The 6,468-nt window shown below is 43.2% G+C and overlaps 1 pseudogene; it reads right to left on the bottom strand.

Annotated features, from left to right (window-relative positions):
• Positions 1 to 3,653: 3,653 nt before the first annotated feature.
• LOC123632075 lies at positions 3,654 to 4,975 on the bottom strand (annotated as a pseudogene).
• Between the last annotated feature and the right edge of the window lie 1,493 nt (positions 4,976 to 6,468).

A 6,468-nucleotide genomic window follows, 5' to 3' on the forward strand; every position in this document is an offset into this window, starting at 1 on the left:
GGTCACACAACCACAGCTGGTTTCAAGCAAAGCTGTGCTGTATATCCCCTTCACTTATTCTGCCCCAAGGACATGATCACCTTGCCACCAAGTTCCCCCAGGGTTTTTCTTATGTACTCATGTTTACTCTGACCTAACATCATGTGGATCGCAAGTGAGTCAGTATAAACACTACAGAAGGAAAAGACACATTGCAGCAGCCTCTGCTATTGGTGCATCCTCAGACATTCAGAGTTGGAGAAACTTCATGATTATTTGCTCTGACCTCCTCTCTAACATGGAGAATCCCATGGTGAAGAGACATTGAGTGACTTTTTCTTGGCCATGGAGTCAGAAGCATGCCTGAGCCTAAAATTCTGACACTACATAGAATTGCCTTGGTAAATTTCTCAAGTGATTCTCAATCAAAGGAAACGCCTAAAGTGTTCCACTTAGTGTTACTGATGTTGTTTGTTAACATTTTACTATGTAAAATCTACCAGTTAAAAATGATGCTTCTGTTGTATCCATATGAGGGAATATTACACAACCATTAAACGTTATGAGAATGATACTTATATAAAATATTAAGTTTTAGAAGTTTACCTAGGCCAGGTGTGGTGGCTCACACCTGTAACCTTAGCACTCTGGGAGGCTGAGGCGGGACGACTGCTTGAGGTCAGGAGTTTAAGACCAGCCTGAACAACAGCAAGACCCCATAGCTACTAAAAATAGAAAAAATTAGCCAGGCATGGTGGCACATGCCAGTAGTCACAGATACTTGGGAGACTGAGGCAGATGGATTGCTTAAGCCCAGGAGTTTGAGGTTGCTGTGACCTATGATGAGACCACAGTACACTCTAGCAGGGGTGACAGAGCGAGACTCTGTCTCAAAAAAAAAAAAGAGAGAAAAGGTTAACTAAAAAAAAAAGAGAGAAAAACAAGTATAGTATTCTCCCACTTTTTTGAAGTATATGCAAATATTTATAAATACTAGAGTATTCACCAAAATGGTAATAAATTTTATATCTCTTGATGGTTGCATTATAGGTGATTATTTTTCTTCTTTTTGGATAAACTATATGTTCTAATTTTTCACAATGTACTTTTGAAAAGAATAATTTTCTATGTTTTAAAAAAGTGAGAGTAGGCAAAAGATTTCTTAAACAGGACACAAAAAATACCAAGTATAAAATAAATAATTGACAAGTTGAACTATATTAAAATTTTAAAATGCAGTTCCTCAAAATACACCATTAAGAGAGTGAGAAGGCCGGGCGCGGTGGCTCATGCCTATAATTCTAGCACTCTGGGAGGCCGAGGCAGGAGGATTGCTTGACCTCAGGAGTTCGAGACCAGACTGAGCAAGAGTGAGACCCTCGTCTCTACTAAAAAAAAATAGAAAGAAATTATATGGACAATTAAAATATATATATAGAAAAAATTAGCTGGGCATGGTGGCGCATGCCTGTAGTCCCAGCTACTTGGGAGGCTGAGGCAGAAGGATTGCTTGAGCCCAGGAGTTTGAGGTTGTTGTGAGCTAGGCTGACGCCATGGCACTCTAGCCCAGGCATCACAGTGAGACTCTGTCTCAAAAAAAAAAAAAAAAAAAGAGTGAAAAGTTGAGCCACAGACTGAAAGAAGATGTCCGCAATACGTGCACCTAATAAAGGATTCATCCAAAATGTATTTTTAAAAACCTTTTACATTACAACCATAGATGTGTCCAAAAATAAATAAATAAAAGCCTTTTACAAATTACTAGGTAAATGACCAACAACCCAATAGTTAAATGGTCTTGAGACTTGAACAGACACTTCACAAAATATTATATCTAAAATTCCCAATAAGCCTATGTACCTTTTAAAAATCTTACTGCAAATTAGATACACAATGAGATAAATACCCATTTTAAAAATTTAAAAGACTGACAATATCAAATATTGGCAAGTTTGTGGAGCAACTGGAACTCAAATATGCTTTTGGTGAAAATAAATTGGTGGTTTTTCATTTATTTATTTTTTTTCCCTCTTAAGAACTTCTCTTTTGGCCTTATCTCTGTGGTGCAGCTGGTTAACATTCGACTGTTAACTGAAAGAACTTCTTTTTTCTTTTTCCAGAACGCTTAGTGTCTGAAGAGGGGTTGGTGGTTTTTCAGCTGCTTTGAAAAACTATTTGACGGTGTGTATTAAAGCTAAACCCATGCCTACCCTAGGACCCAACAATTTCTCTCCTGCATATATACCTAAGAGAAGTGATTGCTTATGTCTACCAACAGAAATTGACAAGAACATTCATAGCAGCATTATTCACAATCATGAAAAACTGGAAACAATCTAAAGGCCAATCAACAGTAGAAAGGATAAATTATGATCTGTTCACACAGTGGAATGAATACTAAATACAAACATGAACTCCTGCTATATGTAACAACAGGGATGAATTGCACAGACATAAGGTTGAAAGAAAAAAAGCCTGACACAAAAGAGCACATTCTGTATGAAAACATTTATAAGACTGGCAAAATGAATCTCTGGTGATAGAGGTTGGATATTGGTTATCTGGGAAGACTGGGGGCAGGGGGTGATGGCTACAAGTGTGCCAGAAATGTTCAATTTAGGCAAGTTGATCTAGAGTTACACACGGGGCCGGGTGTGGTGGCTCACGCCTGTAATCCTAACACTCTGGGAAGCCAAGGTGGGTGGATCCTTTGAGCTCAGGAGTTTGAGACCAACCTGAGCAAGAGCGAGACCCTGTCTCTACCAAAAAGTAGAAAGAAATTAGCTGGACAACTAAAAATATATACAGAAAAAATTAGCAGGGCATGGTGGCGCATGCCTGTAGTCCCAGCTACTCAGGAGGCTGAGGCAGGAGGATCACTTGATCCCAGGAGTTTGAGGCTGCTGTGAGCTGGGCTGACGGCACTCACTCTAGCCCGGGCAACAGAGTGAGACTCTGTCTCAAAAAAAAAAAAAAGAGTTACACAGGTATATACGTGGGCTAAAATTTTATCAAGTGTACAATTTTCATACTTTTCTGTATACAATTAACGTTAGTTAAACGTTGTATTAAAAAATGGCCAGGCTTCCTCCCCAATAGAAGAGCGAAATCAGGAGCTTTTCTCCCGAGACCAGTCAGTATTTTCCTAGTCCCTTCACGTTTTACTTCTCATGGGTGAGATGGTTGCTGATAGAGCACAAAAACCTCCCACGCAAACCTCAGATTCCAACTATAATCTAGCTACCTGTGGTTTGTAGTTAAGGGACTGGATTAGGTGTAATTTATACATTTATGAATATATACATATCACAAGAGGGGAAAACAAACAATTCTAATCCTTTGGATAGGAATTGACACATACAACAATACTGTTGGAATAGGGCTCTTCTCTGGCACGTGTTTCCCTCAGCAAAATCGGGAGGCCGGTTAACTTTCTTTCCACCTTGTCTGCTATCTCTTTTTTCTTTCTTTCTTTCTTTCTTTTTTTTTTTTTAAGAAACTGACGATTATTTCCATCTTGCTTAAGAGCCTGTGGCACAGCTCAGGGCCACTCAGGGCTGTTCGCACCCCCGCAGTTCGGGGCGGGGAGCCGCAGCCGGCGTCCGTGGGGACCTGTGAACGGACACAGGCACCCGGCCGTCGCGGGCGCGACCTCAGGCCGAGCAGCGGCCAGCTCAGCGCTGGGGCCGTCCCTTCACCTGCGGTTCCTCCGCGCTCACAGCTGTCTCGGCGGCAGCCTGCTCCTCCTCCTCAATCTCTTCAGAATCTCCTCGGAAGTAACGACCAGACGTGACCTCCCCCGGGGGTTCAGGGAGATGGCGCCTGGCATGCGCAGACCTTCCAACGCCCGCATCCGCCGGCTCGGACCCGCCGGTGCCGCACGCGACGGCGATGTCCACCTGGCACAGCGAGACTGTGCCGCACGGAGCCGTGGTCGCAGGTTAACGTCGGAGGCCTCCGTGAGAGGCTGGCGGTCAGCCCCGGGGTCAGTAGCCACCGGCAGACGTGGCTCCCGGACCGCTGCCCGGGCCCGGTTAGTGAAGGTTCCAGGAGTGCCTCCAGTGGCAGCAGCAAACCTCGGCACAGCTCGCCGGCCAGTATTCCTGGAGGGTGTGACACTGACATCAGCCGGGTCTTCGGTGGCAACAATGGCACGAGCTGCCCGCAGAAGCTTCTCCCACGTCCTCTTCAGATTTATGACGCAGATGCCATCACTTTTCCTTTTGTAGATGTACTGTTGCATTTGGAAGTCCAGGTTGGTGCCACCTAAGTGGGTTCCTGATGCAAAGAATTTGAGGACATCCTCCTCCTTCAGGACATTGCGATAGTTTCCCTTTAAGTTGAGGCAGGAATCCAGAACAACGCCATGTGGACCCCTCTCTGGGTAGCGGAAAGGCAGCTCTCTGTATCTCTTTACAGAGCTTGAACTTCCAGGTGGTCCTTCCTTCCCGTGGGCCCATCCCATCCCCCATTCCTGCGCTGAGCTGAAGCATTAATGGAGCATTAAGGGTTAGCTGGAAACAAGCTGGCTGTATTCTTTTCCCCAGGAGTGTTTGCATGGTAAAAGAGGACTTTTAAGGACTCTCTGGACACAGATATTTATTGGGAAGAAGGGGAGGTTAGAAATGTTAACGGAAAAAAAGCCAAACTCTATAAAGTAATTTTAAAGAGATTTACTCTGAGCCAAATTTGAGGACCATGACCTGGAGCCACACCCAAGAGGCCTTGAGCAAGTGGACTCAGTGTGTCTGGGTTACAGTTTGGTTTTATACATTTCAGGGAGACAGGGGTTATGGGTAAAGTCATAAATCAATATGTGGGAGGCATTCATTGGTTTGACCCGAAAAGGTGGGCCATCTCGGAGCAGGGGCTTATAGGTTATAGGTTGGTTTAAAAATTCTTTGACTTGTAATTGGTTAAAGACATTAAGCTTTGTCTAGAGGCTTGGAATGTTTTAAGATAAGAAGTTGTTAATCAGAGACAAGCCACCAGACATATATTTGTTGTGTAAATTGAGGACCTGCAGGTTGGTCTTAATACACTTAGGCCTGCTAATGGGTTACAAAGGATGTCCCCAAGAAGGGAGGGCAGCATGATGAGGCATGTCTGACCTCCCTCCTCCTGGCAGGCAATTTAGTTTTAGGATATCCCTTTGTGGTCCATTAAGTCAGCCGGTGTAGGGGAGGGTGGGGGGAGGGACCCTTAAGATTTTATTTTAATTCACAGAAAAAAATAAGTTGCATTTGAAATGATTGTGAAGTTCCCTAAAATTTCTACAGGAAATTCCAAGTAGCCCAGAAGCTTTTGGTAAACTGAAGTTTAAAATACCAAAGCAAAGCAAACCACTTACTACCCTCCCACATCATTATCTCATTTGAACCTCACAACAACCCTGTGAGGTGGTGTAGGTCACTGGCCCTAATTTACAGACCAGGAAACTCACTGGCAAAGTTAAGACATTTTCATAGGGTTATGTAAATAGAACTTGGAGGTCTTAGAATGTGAAGTTTGGTCACCTGATTCACAGCTGCCTTTCTGCCTTTCTCTTCCAGAAAAACCTTTTGCCAACAGGGTTTCCCAAGCCATAGTCCCCAGAACCATACAGAGGGATTAAGTGCCCTTATGAGCAAGATTTGCTTCTGGCAAGTTCTTCTTTTTTCTTACCTTTTCTAGCTTTCCTTGTAGTCTTAACTTGTTGTATTGTTTCTCAACTTTTCAGAAGATGCTGGTGGTAACTGCAAACTACCACAACCTTTAATTTCAAATTTTCTCCACATATTTATTTTCTTGCCTGGTCTTGGGTGGTAGTGGTGGCACCAAGGGGTGACCTGGGGACAGCTTTAGTCTCTCCAGCCACCAAGCCATTCTAAATAAACACACAATTTACATAAAAACAGTTCTAGGCAAATGTAATTTCATAACAATTTCCTGAATTTCAGAGTCCCCAAGATTCACAACTCAAAAGGGTATCATTTATGGGAAATATGTAAGGGATGCCCCCTGAAATTGTAGAATAAGGGGGACCTGTTTAAACACCTTCCAAAGAGATTGAGCCTCCTAAGAACCTCCATTATAGAAATTCTGGAGCTGCCTTTGGTAAGTGGTAAAAAAGCAGGACTTTCCAGGATCTAGCAGATACTGGTAGAAAGGAGTCAAGTCCACAGAGATCACTAAATTAAGAGGGAAATGGGACAGGACTACAGGTTGAGACAAGTAAGGTCCAGAGTCCAAGAGGTCAGAGAGTCATTCAACAAACACAACAAAATTAAGCAGGGCCTAACATTGATCCTAGGCAGATGCTGTCTGGACTTGGTCTTGCATGGAGGGGAGAGGAGCTCTGAACCTACTTATGTTGATGTGAGCCACAACGAAGTCACAGGCTTGCAAATAACTGCCAGAGATGCTAAGAGAACTTAACTATAAAAATGATCAAAAGTTGCATGTTTGACTAGTTTAAGACTTCAGTAAAAGTTGCTATTTGTTTCAAGT

Source organism: Lemur catta, chromosome 2, assembly GCF_020740605.2.
Source record: "Lemur catta isolate mLemCat1 chromosome 2, mLemCat1.pri, whole genome shotgun sequence".
Classification (NCBI taxonomy): domain Eukaryota; kingdom Metazoa; phylum Chordata; class Mammalia; order Primates; family Lemuridae; genus Lemur; species Lemur catta.